The 16,765-nt window shown below is 40.2% G+C and overlaps 1 pseudogene; it reads left to right on the forward strand.

The window, feature by feature from the left end:
• Positions 1 to 8,432: 8,432 nt before the first annotated feature.
• Positions 8,433 to 11,555, forward strand: LOC149167843 (uncharacterized; annotated as a pseudogene).
• The last annotated feature ends 5,210 nt before the right edge of the window (positions 11,556 to 16,765 follow it).

Below are 16,765 nucleotides of genomic sequence, written 5' to 3' on the forward strand. Positions count from 1 at the left end.
TCTTTCCACTCATTTTGGATCTGTTTTGCAGCACCTTTTGAGCAGATTTACTAATTCAATCCTTGTGGCAGCTTGAGGGAGTTTTCAGTTGATACATTTAACAAGTTATTTGTAGGACCTTTGGAGCATTTTGAGACAAAAATTCAAGGAGGTTGTGAGTATTTGAGGCATCATTTCTTGAAAGGTCGAGTTCTACTTTGAACATCCTTCTCTCACTAAGATGTGGGCTAGAGGAGGCTTATCCTCTCTCCTTAACGTTGAATACAACTTTCTTTGTGGCTGATTTGATTGCAGTATATTTGTTTCTTGTATTTTCAGATTTTGTCAAAGACTCTCTTGTAGTTGTTACTTGAAGAGATCTAGCCCTTGGAAGTGGCATGTTGTAAAAGACTCCTTTGGTTTCCTTGGGAAGTCTTCTCAAAAGGCTTTTTTTCTCTCTTTGTAACCAATCTCTAATAAAAAGATTATTTTTTCTTGTGAGGGAGCTTGGGATTTTTCCCATGGTATCCTTTCTCCCCATTTAGAGGGAGGATCATTGCTTGTAGGTGGACTAATATCTTAGTTTAGTTACTCCAATTTTCTTTGTTAATCTCATTGCTAAGCTCATTCATGCATAATTAGTTTCTTAACATAACACTCACATCCATTCTCATTTTAGCATACATTTGAGATTGGTTTATGTTTGCCATTTCCATTTCTTGAATACTTGTATTGGGCAATCTACTACAACCCATGCAATCTTTATTTTGATGCAAGCAAGTATTTTATATTCACTGGGCAAGCTTAAACTAGTTTAATTTATCCATCTACTTTGGTTTCACAAGTCTCTTGAGCACATTGTTTTATCATTGTCAATTTATATTATGTGGCATTATCATTATTGTTGAGTCTTTCTTGTGTAATTCCATTGAAGCAATTTAGCATTGATTTCATTTACTTGCAAAGCAAAATACTTGGAACTTGTGGAGCTACATTGAGCTAACTGTTTCACTTTCCCTTTCCATTGAAAGATATTGGTATTGTTTATTTGAGCATTATCTTTTATTTTTAGCACTAATATCAATACTTTCTTCGAAGCAATAACATTCACTCATGCATTTCATGTAGGCATTTTAGTATAAGAAGGCTTCCAAGCCAGGCCCCAAGCCTCACTAAAATTAACCTCCAAGCATAAGCTTGGTTGATAGAAACTATAGGGAAAAAGACTTTCTTGGAAAGTTCTTCCATTTGGTACGAAGTAAGGTAAAAGCGTTGTGACCCTGCAGTTATGAAGGTGGCTTGTTCCTTTGTAGGAATGAAGGCACATGTTGGCTCATAAGACTCAGGGGACGGGTATCGTTAATGACACCTTCATGCCCTTGCCCCTTTTTCTTACAGTCACCCCAATTTTTACCTTTTGGTAAGAGTTCAAGAAGAGAACTTCTCATTTAGATTAGACATTTTAGATTAAAAATAACCAAGACTAATTGCACTCAAATCTAGTATAGGTGCATCTCAAGCTAATACATCTTATGGTTTCACTTGCAATTGTCCATTTTACTGGTCATTATTAAATATTTTATGTTGGCAAACATTGTTTCATTTTCCTTTTGCAAGTAGAACACTAATTGATTTTCCTTTTGCAAGATATCTATATATGCTTTGATTTAGGCATTGATTATATTTTAAAAGCATTTTATACCTTGTATCGATTATCGTGCTAACATCTTTGTCTCCATTTCAACATTGCTTTGCTTTCATTTTTTGAAGCATTCTACTTTTGTTTTGAGCAACTATATCTTTCATTCTTGTTGAGCAATTTATCTTAAGGCACTGGTTTTATGGTTTTAATATGTTAATGATTTTTATTGCTCATACCATATTTTGCTCATAATTCTTAAAAGTAATTCACTTTCACTTTAAAGTAATTCACTTTCACTTTAGGGACCACCCCCCATAGCTAACCTAGGAGATAGCTTAAACCGAGAGAGAGAAGATTTAGTGTGACAGCCCCTTCTCTTAGTTCCCTGCCACCAACCACACCTTGTGGGGTTGAAGGCTTTTCTCATTGACTTGTAGGTAGGTGTAGGCGGCAGGGTTAACATTTTTGGCGCCATTGTCAGGGACAAGCTTTCTTGTACCTGGGAAATTGACCAACCTTTTGGTTTTAGCATTTTTGAACTTTAGATTTAGATTCTTGCTCAAGTGGTGACTCCACTCAATCCAAATTTTGCAAGAGTCTCTACTAGGAGAAATTCAAGTGGTCTAGTTAGCCCCTCTCCTGATCTTGCAAGGGTTTTTAGAGAAAGGTTGAGTAATCAGGTTTTTAGAGAGAGGTTGAATAGACTTTCTCATAGTAGAGCTCTTGCTGGTCTTGGGCAAAAGGCTATTTCTGATATTCATTTGTTTTTTCAAGAACAAGTAGAGCCTAGCATCATGAATGATCTTTTTGCTCCTTGTGACTTCACTAACATAAATGGCTATCCTCACAATATCCCTGACAAGGATATTGAAAAGTTGTCTTCCTTTCAAGGTAACAATGCCATTAATGGTACATCACATGTGAAAAACTTTAATGTTTGTATCTTTAAATGGTGTAACACTGCTAATTATGAGGATGTGAAGATGAGACATTTTGTTTTATCTTTAGAAGAGGATGCTCTTGATTGGCTCACTGAGCAACCTGCTAACTCATATAACTCTTTACAAGCCATTCTAACTGCATTTTTAGATAAGTTTGGAGAGAAGGAAAATAGGCATTTGATCAATGCCATTACCAATATGAAGAAAAAATGAGAACGAAACCATGGAGGAGTTTAACAAGAGATTCAATGGATTAGTAAAAAGCATGGCTATTACTATTAAACCTCCTGATGAATTTCTTTTATTCTCATATCTGGATGTTTTTGGTGTTGTCACTGCTTATGAGTTGAGGAGGAAGGAGCCTGTGAATTTAAACTCAAACTGAAGCCTTAAAAATGGAAAAGGCTAGAAAGCAATCAGGAAAGTCTAAACTTCCTGGTTTCACTAGAGGGTCATCGAAACCGAATGATTCCAAAGGCAAGGCAAAAGAAGAGACTACACATGATCCTATTAAGGAGTTAACCCAACTCATCAAGAGTATGGAGGCAAATCACACTAGTCAAATGAATGCTATCCAAAATCGATTAGTAGCCATGGAAAGAAATCAAGGTGGGAGATTCCCAAATAGAGGAAATGACAGATGGCAAAAGAGAGGACCTCCCAATGACCATAGGCCACCTAATCCACTTGAGTCTACAAACTTAGTTGATAATTCCATGCCTTATTGTAGACCTTGTGATGACATACATGATGAACTCACTTGTCCTTATGCAAGAAGGATCCTAGAAGGAGATATGATGGGAACAAGTGAGCAAATCAATGTAGTTGGAAAAGAGCATCATTTGTCCTTGGAAAATTGGATGGGAGTAATGGAGAGTAGTCAGAAGCTAAATAAAAAGACTCCATCCTCCTATAGTATAAACAATTTTGAGGATTTGGATAAGATCACTAAGTTATATGGAGATAAGCCTTCATCAACTCAGATTTTAGAGATAGCCAAGGATAAGGAAAGGGGAAAGAATAAAGAAAGAAATCATAGTAAAACTTTCACTCCACCCACATCGAAGTTGAATATTGACTTGGGAGGATGGATTAATAATGCTGAGATTTTAGTTCCTGTCACTGAAATCATGAAGATTCCTTCCCAGAGATATAAATTGTTGAAAGCCAATGATGCTCCCAATGGAAAAGAAATGTCTAATTTTTCCAAGGATAGATATGAGGATGCCCCTATCACTCTGCAAAGTAGTGATATGTGTAGAGATAACAGAGACCACAAACCTTTTTTCACCACTATGTTGGTCAATGGAATGCTTTTACACAATTGTATGTTTGACTCTGGGGCATCGTCTTGTGTCATGACTAAGAAAGTCATGAATCAGTTAAATTTGAGGATTTCTAAACCCTACCACGACATTTGTGCAATGGATTCAAAGATCATTGAAATTTGTGGTTTGATAAAAGATCTTCAAGTCCACTTGGTTGTACATCCTAACATTGTGATCACCATGGATATTGTGGTGATTGATGTGCCTGATGCTTGGGGGATGTTATTGCCTAGAAAGTGGGGTTGAAGGCTTTTCTCACTGACTTGTAGGTAGGTGTAGATAGCAAGGTTAACAAGACCCAAGGGAGGGAGGAACATAACGGAAGGGGTCTTGGGGATTGGAGGAGTCTTCAAAGTCAAAATCATCATACCCACTTGCTTCTCTCTCTCTCCTAGCCATAACTTCCTCAAGTTCCTTCTTCCTTGCAATTTTATCTTGAATAGCCTTTTCCCTAGCCTTTGCCTCCTGATACTTCTCAAACTTTTTAAGGTATTCTTTCCTAATAGGCCCTATGACTTCATTTGGTGCATCACAAGGGGTTATTTGGCCTTTTATACCAGCCAAGTGTTGTTTCAACCTATAAATACACCCTCCTCTCATTGGGTGCTTGCAATATTTGCACAACATTTTGCCATCAACATCACAGTGAACCCATGCAACATCTTTGGCTTTTGGGGCCATAATGGATGGTGAAATTTCAGATTTTGAATGAAAGAGATCTGCAAATAAAATAGGAAAATGCAAAACCTATGATCAACTACTATCCTTCTAGTTCTTCCTTAATGCATTTTAACTTGAAAGTTGAAACTTGAAAGAGGGGAAAAAAATTAAAAACAAAGACCAATAAATCTGGAAATCTTTTAGGGAAAAATCATACCTGGAAGGTTGGAAATGAAAACTAGTTGATGAAGTCTCCTCCCAAAGATGCCAACTACACTAGAAAGCTCCTCCAAGATGACAAAGAACCTCCAAACTTGTTGTTGTTGCTCCAAAACTCAAGGTTGTTGCAGCACTGCCCAAGCTCTCAAACTCTCACAAACACTTGAAATCAATTGTGTGAGACAAATGAGAGCTTGGGCTTGCTTTTATAATTGTAAGTGAGCAAATTTGGAGGGAAATTTGCCCATGGTTTGGGCAAAACCACCTTAAGAAACCATCTGTGGGCCCCACAAAACAGCCCAACTCCACGCGTGTCGACCCGGTCGGTTAGTGTCGGGATTGGCTGGTTTGGCACCTAACCAGTCCTAACCGGCCAACGAATCGGGTTTTTTATTCCAGTTTCATGCCAGGGCTATCTAACCGGTCGGTTTGGCCGATTTTCGGTCTGAACCGGCTGATTTTTAAAACTATGAGTTGGACAGCCCATCCAACCGGTCCTCATACATCAAGCCAATAACCACCTTTGACAAGTTTGTCCTTCAACAAGAAGTCAACTTAAGGTTGATCCCTATGCACACTTTGATCCAACTACCCTTCAAAGTAGCTCTGATAGCATGTTGAAATTTCCTTGCATCCTAGGTCAGGTCTATGACTTAACCAAGCACATAAACAAACAAGAGATGCTCAATTATGAAGCACTTTGCACAGCAAAATATAACAGCAAAGAAATCAATAAAGTACACAAGACTTATTGGCCCAAATCATGTTTCTCATTTGTCCATTAACAAGAAAACTTCAGGGCTCTCGTCCTAGGGATCATGGCCCTTTACAAACCCTATACAAATGTTGATATACAACAAAATACAAGCATTTCCTTTGACTAATACAACTACGACTGAGGCCTAATCCTTCAGGCCCTCATATGCCCATAAAAAACACAGACAAAACAACTCAGCATACTTGTTGTTTGCATTCCTTGGCAATTAGCCCTTTCAGTACTCTTTATCCACAGAAATCAACTCCTTTAGACCTCTGTCCACAGTTGTATCCTTCAACAAACAACTCCTTCAATCCACTGATCATAACAGCCACTGATTAGCCCTTATTTGTTGTCCTGTTCTTGTTGTCCTCAGCTCAGCTTGTTTTGTTTACAACTTTACATCAAAAAGTTGCTACAACAGCCTTCAACCAACTTGGCCAACTTGACTCAGGCTTGAAGCCACTCGGTCCTCCTCAAATACCCTTCAGCCAACTCCGTCCACAATTACTAAGGCCCTCACCCTACTTGGGATGCCCTGTGACCCTTCTCCTAGGGTTAGGGATGACCTATGCGTTGATCTTTAGGCCTACAGCGAGACCTATCTAGATAAGGCCTCTTATAGAAAACTCGGCCTTCAAAACAAAACCTTCTTCACTCATAGATCACATAGAACAGTCTTGCAATCCATCCCTTACTCACTCACAGAATTCGGTTGGTCTTCAACTATTGGCAGCATCTCCCTTTAGCTCACCAAGACATAGAAAACTCGGCCTCTCTCAGTTGTCCCTTTGCTCCTGAGGCTGTACTTTTAGGCTACGGTTCTCTAGGGCAGATCTCTTGCTTACAAAAAATGAGTCCTTCCACTTTTGAGTTGGCCACTCCTTTGGCCTCTTATTTATATCTCTTGTCTAATTGTCAAGGGGGTCTTCTTTGTCCTTCAAGAAACCCTCACTTTACCACTCAATAACAAATTAGGAGAATAACATTAGTTATCTTGGGTTCTAAGCCAACAACTTTGGGTGAAATCCCCAACACTTGGGTACTTTGCCCACAAACATGTCCTTTTGTGGGTTTTCCCCTCACAAACTAGCACCCAAGGCTTGTAGGAGTACCTCCCAAGCTACCCAATTTCAACAACTTGAAGAATAAAGGAAATTTGACTTTAACCTGTATTTATTTACATGAAATTATAATATGGTTTTATTTCCCACTTTTACTAAGTGGTCACTAGAAGTTGTCTTGAACTACTTCTCGCACATTCACACCTAACATGTGCAAGAAGCCCCTGCTCGAATTATATTTATCAAAACAGATCATATTATATGGTTTCCACCGATGTTGTAATGTCCTCTTCTAACCAAATTACCCAACAGAGAACGAAGTAGCCTATACAACCCCATAAGCTACAGTCATTTGTAAAGGGGGAAACCCATTATTTAACATTTTTGGGGTACCATTAGATAATTTGGGGTAAATGGAGGGAAACTTGCAATAAAAGCCAAATTTGGGGTAAATGGAGGGAAACTTGCAATAAAAGCCAAATTTGGGGCAAATGGAGGGAAGCTTGTTAGCCCCTCAAATTAAAATTAGGAGGGAAGACCCCAAAGGGAATCTATAAAAATATGGGTGGAGATTCATTTTAATCATCATGAAATGTAGTTCTTTCTGATTTGTGAGCTGAGGCTCTTGAGGGTTTTAAAACCCCTTTTCTCTGATTGGTTTCGGTGGTGAAAGATTCCACCCTAGCCAATCTACCTTTCTCTTTACTCCGTTTAGCATAATTTTTGAGGCAGCATTCATCTATCTTGTGGCAACAAGGGTTCTGAGGCAACAAGTCTGTGACAGCAAAGATTATAAGGTATTGTATGGCAGTGAAACCTTACCTGAGACAACGGCCATCCTGGAGGTGTCTTTTCTGTGGCAGTGAGGAACTAAATGGGCAGCGAAACCCTACCTGAGATAGCAGCCATCTTGGAGGTGTCTTTTCTATGGCGAGATGAGGCACTAACTGGGCAACGAAACCCTACGTGAGGCAACAGCCATCTTGGAGGTGTATTTTCTGTCGCAGCAAAATTCCCTAAGGGATATTATAGTGTCTTTGTGGCACTGTAGTGGCAGCAGATCATTTCTCCAGCCTTGGCTGTGGCAGCAAATACCATATGGGGAATCTCCTAGGCCTGGATTGCTGGAAGCAAGAGGTTGCTAGCAAACTGGTAATTAAATGGACAGTAGCAGCAGGCAGCAAGACAGTGCAATTGAGGCAGCAAAGAAGTGAGAGATTTCAGGCAGCCAACAAGATCATAGTTGGCTGTAAGGTCAGAACAGTAGTATAGGGACAGCAAGGACTACTGGCACAATTAGTATTAGATTGTGAATTTAAACTACAGTGTGTTTTGGATGGATCATGTACTTGTAACCTACTGTTGAATTGGCTTACTTGTATAAGTTGTTGGTGTAATCAAATACTTGTCTACACTGTTTGTGCATTTAATATTATCTATGTTTGCAAAAGTTGAAGGAATACTGTGATACTAGCTAGAATACAAAATTTGTCATGTGTTATTTTCAACTCTAAGGGTAAATTCCCCTAAGGGATATTACAGCGGTATCAGAGCTGGCTCTCCTGCCAGCCTGGAGAGCTTATTTTAAAAATGTTGAAAATGTTGCATCAGGAATTAGTTTCCCCGTTGGGAAAGGAATACACAGAGTTTTGGCAATAATTCAAAGATCATAACAAGAAGCTAACAAAAATGATAGATCAAGTTGGAGCATAGGCAAAGACACATCCAGATTATTTTATATTAATAGCGCCTTCTAACAAGGATCGTACGAAGACCTGCATAAATCAACTTGGGAGGCCTTCTGTAGAAGACCATAGCCCAATCCAAACTCAGCCAAAAGAGATGCAAAACATTCCAAAAGAGTGTACCTGCAAGTCTGTTCGTGAAGATGATAAAAAGGGCAAGTATTTGGCAAATGGAGTTGTTGTACAAACATATCGAAATGAGCATCTAGATCATTTAGTAAAGAATGGTAACCTCCAAAGAGGACAGATGATTGTTGCTAGGGGCTCAAGTATAACAAGGGATAATAAATTCCATCAGAACACTAACATAGGCTCCATTTCTGCATTGCCTCCATCCACGACACTGCAAAACGAGAAGTTTGTTGCATTTGCTTCTGAAGGAAGCTCTCTTCCAGCACCTGCTAACATAAATCGTAATTTATCGAATGGAGATCTGGCATATGTGCACCCCTCTCAAATGTCAAGAGGAAGTTGGCTGATATAAAACCAACTAGTGCATCATGTATTCAACACCTACTTCTCAATCACTACAAGAACAGGCAGTATACATTGTTGAGCGGCATTCCACTTCTTCAAATTGGTCCAATTTCGTTTCAAGAGTCTATGTGTGCACTTCAGATCATGTACTTGTGCCATCACATGACCATTATATTCCAATTTCCAGGTTTACATGGAATGATTAAACATGATGTTGGAATGGTTGGAGAGTGGCAACAATCATCCGAATTTTCAGGTGTGGCTGTTCCCACTGACAGTAGCTTAGTTTTGTCTAATTTAATGCAGTTATCACAGTTGATTAACTATATATCACATGAGTCTGCTGGATCTATGGTGAATTCATCTCTGAGTGATAAGCCCGCTCCAGCAGTAACACATTCTATTTTGCATGACTTTGAAGTTTGTTGTGAGCCATCTTTTAGCGTTAGATGAGGATAGCCTGTCTGAAGCACAAGCGTCACCATCTTCTTTTGACATGCTTGGAGTTTCTCCAGCCAGATGTTCTGTTCTAGGAGGTCACTTCAATAGCAGGTCTCAGCAACAGCCTGTTCGTCATCAAAAAGTTGTTGGATCTAACAAGGATTGGAAGCCAAAGTCCACTGACCAAAATTCGCTGCCTATATGTGGGGCCGTTGGTACATCCACTAATAACATTAGAGATTTTGACGCTAGCATATCGCCTATCTCTGCAAATTCGGAAGATCAAACTGCCAAGTTGCAGGAGAAACTTGAAGAGTTAAATGTTAGGGATGAACAACATGTAATCATTACCAAATCACCTTCAAGTTCCTGAAGTCATTCGTACAGGGATCAGTTTTGGAAGCTTTGGTGCAGGCTCTGCTACAAATGGCAGTTCAAGCTTTGCTAATGATAAATATGATAAAAACAATAAACTATCTTCAAAATGGAAGACTGCACTACAACTTTCCAGCCAAGGAGCTTCCAAATCCAGATATCTGATAATGTTGGGATCCAATGTGACCAACACTGTGACGATGATTTTACTGATAGAAAATGCTCGTCCTGTATTCGAAGAGAATGTAAACATAGATAGCAGATTACAGAGTGGATTAGATAGAATATCTATAGATGATACGAAGGAAATACCTTCCAAGAAGGATCAATGGAGATTAAGAATCAGTAAAGCCAATAAAGGAAAAGTACCCTGTAACAAAGGCAGAAGGCACAGCCCAGAAACTGTTGCACTGATACAGGAAAGAACTAAACGGGCAATGCAAGACCCCATGGATAGAAAGAAAATTATAGCCTAGGGCAGTCATCCTCGGAGAGAGGATACAAAGATGACGATTGGAATAGCAATGAGAAAGGCCATCGAAAAACGGCATAAGAGGAAGAAATTACAAGAAACATGTTTGCTGAGTGGGAAGAGAGTATTGCAGAAGAAAAGATGCATGAAGATTGGTTGGTTGCAAGTTGACAAGCAGAAGCGTGAGGACAAGAGGGCCCCTAATCAGTTGAGCAGAAGAAGAAAACATCAGAGGCAATCAAAGCCAAATGGGCAGATCCTGATTACTGGCAAAGGGTGTGCTCTAGAATACAAAGGGTATATAGAAACATACCACACTCATCTGTCAGAAGAGATGTTAGGAAACAAACTCTAAAAAAGGGTGCTCAATCAACTACAGAAAAAACTTCTAAATTTTCAACAGTACTGACTAAATACAAAAAGATGTCCCCAACTCCTTTTTCAGACCCATTGGCAAGCGAAAAATTGGACAGAATAAAACAACTCCAAGCCAATCAATCATCCATTGAAAGGATGAAAAGATAAGCAGCTGAGCGGGCACGATTACTAATAGCAGAAGCTGAAAAGGCCGCAAAATCATTAGAAGCTGCTGCAGATACAGATGCTTCAACACACTCTTCTCTCTTGGAAACTAGGAAGCTGTTGTCAGAAGCAAAATGCGCAATGCAAAGTGTTGAATCTTCCAGTTATGCTGATGCGCATGTTTTGCAAAGAAACCCAGGGACAAATGATGATGCAGAAACCTTGCAATCAAATTATTACATGGACAACTCTTTCATAATTCCATCTGCAAAACCTAGACCATTTGACATTAACAGCATGCAATACTTGTCTTTTAGCAACATTAGGAAAGCAAATTAGCATGATGCTTATAAATCCATAGCAGTGAATGCCTTAAATGATATGTTGACTAGTGACATATCTCAACATGCCTGCAAATACAGTCATTCTGCAGAACCAATAGGCAGAGCAGAAGTCCTCAGTTATGGAACTCCTGATCTCACAACTGAAGACACTGCTGAAACGTTCAAGGCAATAACCAATGTGACAATCAAAAACAACACTGCCACATTCAAAGAAAAATTATCTTCCCGTTCAGTGAACCATTCTAGTATGGTGGGTGAGCATGCAGATTTAGAAAATACTGAGGAGTTTGAAAAGGGGCCTGTGCCAAACCTGGAAGACGTTACAGTGTCTGGACATGCAAAGTCTCTTGCTTCTAAGGGCCAAAAAGCTCTCCAATCCCTTGCTGCAAATGAGAGATCATATGTTGGGATATTTACAAAGGGAGTTAATGTCAAGCTTGTAGAACATTTATTAACTGAAGCTCAATCAAAATTTACTGATAGTGTTGCAACTTTAGAAGATGTCTCCCTTTGGCAGAATCATGGAAAAACATTTGAGGAATGGATTTCCCATCTTGTCTATTCTCTTATACATCATACAATGATATAACCCTACACTTGTGTCAAAATATAGTACTCTTGAAACCTTCACTTGCAGGACTTGTTTTTCCTCTTGTCCTTGGAAATCTAGGTGGAAGAAATGATACAAGCTTCCAGATCTGCCGCGTTGAGAAAAATAATTTTATTGAATCCAATGAAACCTTATGGGCAATTCAAGTGTTTTTGGATGCAACAAAATGAGCTACATGTTTGCTATGTTTTGGAGAAGGCAGGATCAACACTAAATCCATCCAGAGAGAGAGAAACTTCAAAAGTCTAATGGGTGCATTTTGAAACAGTCCTAACCCTAAGATTCTTCAAACGATTGGCTGGTCTCTCTATTTCCTGGCAAGATACACAAGATGCAGATTCATACTTGGATTCAAGTTGCGAGAAAATATTGGAAATGGATTTAGATATTCTAGACTCAGATCTATTAGGACTCATGTTTGTAACGGAAGTTGAAGAACAGGGTTCCCAAAAGGTCATGCAACCTTATCCAGGGGGCAGGGACTTGATTGTAAATAGTGAGAATTAGCATCGATATGTTAAACTGCTGATTCAATGTCATTTTGTGACACCAGTTGCAGAGCAAGTTAAATGCTTTGTCCAGGGGCTTTCTGATTTGCTTGGGAATTTGCCGCTCCAACAGTTCCTTCAAGCTTTAGAACCTGAAGATCTGGATCTACTGTTGTGTGGAAAGGGTCATGATTTATGTGTAGAGGTGTAAAGTCCCAAATGAAGAAAATTTGGAACAACCCTTCAAAAAATTATCATTCGCTTAACAAAAGATTGCCATGTAAAATATAACAGATCTACAACAATGCCATAATTGGCCTCCATAACAGAACTAAAAATCAATAAACAGCAGTCTGTGAACCCTGAATGGATCCACCAAGGGAAGAGATGGGTGCTCGCCCACTCTCACTGAATCACCCGACGGTTTCTGTCCTAGGGCAACTGCTAGAGTAGAGAACTCAGTTCTCAACCTCTCAAACAAGAAACAATATCAAATCTAAGATGTCTCCAAATGACCTTCTCCTCCTCTTTTATAGATCTCATGGATAGATCTCCAAGCCTCTAGAAGCATCTTATTTTATTATTTTATTATTATTCTAGAAGCTCCTCTATTGACTTTATCAAGTGACCTTTAATTTTATTTTATCAATGAAGTCACTTTTGGCCCTTTTTCTCCAATTAATTAATTTTCCTTAATTAAATGATTATTAAAGTCGTTTTTAACTAAGGAAAATGGAAAATCACCCACCATACTCTATTCGGCCACTGGAAGTCTCTTCTCAGCATCCCATCCTGTAGATCTTCTTGTTCCGGTTCCAACGAGATATTACACTGAGGTGTTCCATCAATTAATCTCCCTGGAATGTCAACTCGAGCATAATTAATTAAGTTATGCCCAATAATAACGCTGATTTTTAAAGTTGTTGGAATGCAACGGAACGAAAGGAAAACTGTGCGGATGATGGAATATGCCAAGCGAATGCCATAAAATCCCATAAAAGCTCCTCAAAACTCCATCGGGACCCCTGATGACATAAACCTGCTCCACTGACCTAGCCATCACCTGGAAATCCACCCTGGTTGTATTATGAAGAAGAATAAAAATGGGGACATAACAATCCTCCCGCCCCAAGATTGCTTGCCCTCAAGAATTCCAAATCTGTAGACCAATCTAGTGGCCCGACGCAACTGAGACCCAATGCCAGGTTCCTATACGAACCACTGGGTGATGCTCTGCTCCTGTGTCAACCCACCATGAACGGACTCCTCGATGCTTGGATCCCAGACCAATCTCCGACGGAGCCTGTCATCAACAAATCCTCCTAGATCCCAATGCCACCAAGAAGGAATATCAATGCTCTACGGCTCTTGTTGTGCTATAGCTCCGGCTGCGAATGTTGCTCCATCCACCACGTACCAACTCATCACCTCTCTCCAATCCAACCTCGGGCATAGGTTGAGGTCAAACCTACTTCGCTGATGTTGGGATAGTGCTACTGAAATAATGATGAACTGTTGGTCCACATCCCATTGCCCACTGAAACATATAGTAAGTCCCGCATCTAAGCACCCCTGTTGTACTGTGCCCCGAGCTAAGTTTGATACTCCATCAAAAGGATACCAACTCATGATCTCTCGCCAATCTAAGTCATGGATTCCAGTGTAGAGAACAAGTCTATTATGCTAATGTTGGTCCATGCTGAACTCATGTTGCTCTACCTATTTGGACGGCCATATCCATCGAGAAAACCCTACCTCTCTCCATGTAATGGGTACAAGTGGCCAAATTGTACTGCAAGCCTCGTCTATGTACTCCTGGAGAGGGCTGCTACCTGAAAATGCTATAGCTCGGTTGGTTGCCACTACATCTGTTTGCACCTCATCAATGGGTAGACCCAAAGATGGATGCATTGCCATCTCCCTCGCCTGATAGGAAACTCCACGCTCCTCCAGTCCACAAATCTCTTGCCAAACTGTCCTGTTATACTTCAGCATCTCCTAAGGATAAGTGTCAGCGAATACCGTCACCCTACCAGTGGTCTGTACATTTATCTACTCCTCATCAACAGTTGACCCCAAGGGTGGGTGCTCATCCTCCTTCATCATGATTTCAATATGAACCTCCAACTGGCCCTCCCTAGAAGGCTCATCATGCATACTATGCATAACTGACTCATGCTCCACCATATGCTGCTCTTGCTGAATCATCATTGGTGATCCACCATCTCGAATGTCTCTCCTAAGACCCACTGACTGCTCATCATAAGAATTTGTCCTGCTATCAACAACTCTACATGACTTGTGCCCCTCAGAGGCATCCTCGTACGAATCCAAGGGCTTGTCCAAAGAAGAACTCTCATCCTAAGAGTCAGAAGGAATCTCCTCCTGATCTGACTCATGCTCCTCTATGTGTTCTCCATGCCAAACCCTCACTGGGAGCTCATCTATCCAAATGTCTCCTCCCCTCACAAGGACAATCTGATGTGCGTCATGTTCACCCATTAAACATGGATGCACCTCAAGGTTGTTGTCAACATTTCCATATGATGGTTCAGGAGAACCAATGGAGTCCTCTATAGTAGACTCCTATTCAACTAAGGACCCTACAATCTTCTTCATAATCAATTGACTTGAGTTCCTTGTCAGCTCTGCTTCAATTTTAGCAGTCTCGTCTGCTTCTCTATTCCCTCTAATTTCGCATTTGTGATCCAATGTCCACGCTCCCTGACATGTAAAACAGATCCGCTCTCTTCTCATTTGATTTCTACTCTTCATTGGGGATTTTGGAGACTGCTCTTTCTTTGGCTCCTCATCTTTTCCAAATCTGAACCCTCCAAAAATTCTCTTTATCAAATTTATTCTTACAAGAGGGTCAGCGCTAGGGGTTGCAAGCTGCCTCAGTGACTCGTCCATGAGCCAATAAATTTGAAAATTTCAAGCCCCCTATAAAATTCCCACTTGATATTTTCAGTGTTATATGAGTTTCTTTGCCAATAGTTTTTCCAGCAACCTATGATTGTATTGTTGTAGGGGTAGTCTTGGTTTATGACATGTAATTTAATTTCAAACTAGTAAGTCAGATATTACATCATTCCCAGAATTAACATGAATCACTGGGATACATATTCCTTTGATGACAAGTTGATATATACACAGAATTATTTACTTGACCAAGGAAATATATAGCAACATGGATTACCTGGGATGATCCTTTAGCTGTCGATATGTATAACAAAACAGCTCGTCTCCTCTGAGGATATTGACTAGTGGGCACCTCCAACAAGGCAAATATCAGCAAGGAAATGTAATCTGGAATAAATGTAGAGGTTGAACATTTGCTTGAATGAGTTCATATCACTGAGTGTTCTCCACTGAGAACAAGTCGCGGTATTGCCTTTGTGGCAGCAAACGCACAACGCCTTTCCAAACCCGTACACCTCTGGAGTGTTGTTGTGGTACTCATAAATAAGCTGGGAAATACTTCAGCAAGGCAACTCAGCGAAACAGTGAGGTCTAAAATGGACTAGAAGAATGTTCAGCTCCTTGAACAAGTTCATTTCACTCTATTCTCCCAACCAAGCAAGCTTCCACGTCTAGTTCTAGCTTTTCCATGTGCCCAAATATTTAAACTGCAATCCGACTGTACCATGCATTTTATCTCAGCGGCAAAACATATGTTGGCACCTGAATACACCGCATGTGATCCTCTCGCAACCCTTTTTCAATTACAATTGCGCACTTTAACGTTAATCTAGAAAGTACACTTCAACACTCTGCAGCGAACTGCTTCTCGACTCCCTTTTTTTCACACACTACAATCACCCATGCATAGTTGTCATACTCCGCCCTCAGTCCTTGACTCGACCCAAAGAAGATTTTTCCACAAGCCTCTTAATACATCCACAAATCTTGGCAGCCTCCCTGTCTTTGATTTGATTTGTAAGTGATATCACGTTCCCCCAGCTGAAGAACTCGACTCCCACCAGCCATCCACGAATTGGGTCAACACTCAGTTTACTCCATAACAGACAATGCACTAGAAATGTTTTGATTGGATCACCATGCGCACACTTTCTCCAGACATTCGATCCACTCCATATTGGACAAACGCACTAGTGGTAGACAAGAACATGTACACATATCATTCAGGTCTACAGGGTGTATTCATCAGCTAATCACACACCATTGATCCTCGAACTTTGATGTGAATTAATCTACGGGCAAAGATATATCACACATGTGCAATCATAAATCATAAAGCTCTTAATCGCACCACTCTAGCTCTGCAACTGGCACAGGATCAAGGTAGTCATATTGTTTTTCCTTTACACTTCAGGAGAACATATAAACACCACAGTGAAAGTAATATATATTCGACCATCACACTTCAACCTCGATCCTTTCATCAGGCAATGACCACGAAGAATTCAACTCTATTCTGGGCACATATGCATTGAGTTCAGGGATGCCTTAATCACAGAGGTTATGTCCACAGGAATCGGCCACACCAAATCGACCCAGGTAGAATTATGACAGGGCCCTGATCCCACTGCCTTTGATTCGTGGCGCCTGTAAAAGTCCAACCTACCTTAAGTTTCTTGCAATGCAACTCTTTGTCACTACAGAGAAAATTAACACCTGTCATGCACGACCACAGGTTGACGCATTTTAACTCTCCCTGTGCAGATAAACCATTTGTGC

This window comes from Pinus tabuliformis, chromosome 5_1, assembly GCF_031772625.1.
Source record: "Pinus tabuliformis cultivar Carrire ecotype Pingquan chromosome 5_1, CPIR1, whole genome shotgun sequence".
Taxonomy (NCBI): Eukaryota; Viridiplantae; Streptophyta; class Pinopsida; order Pinales; family Pinaceae; genus Pinus; species Pinus tabuliformis.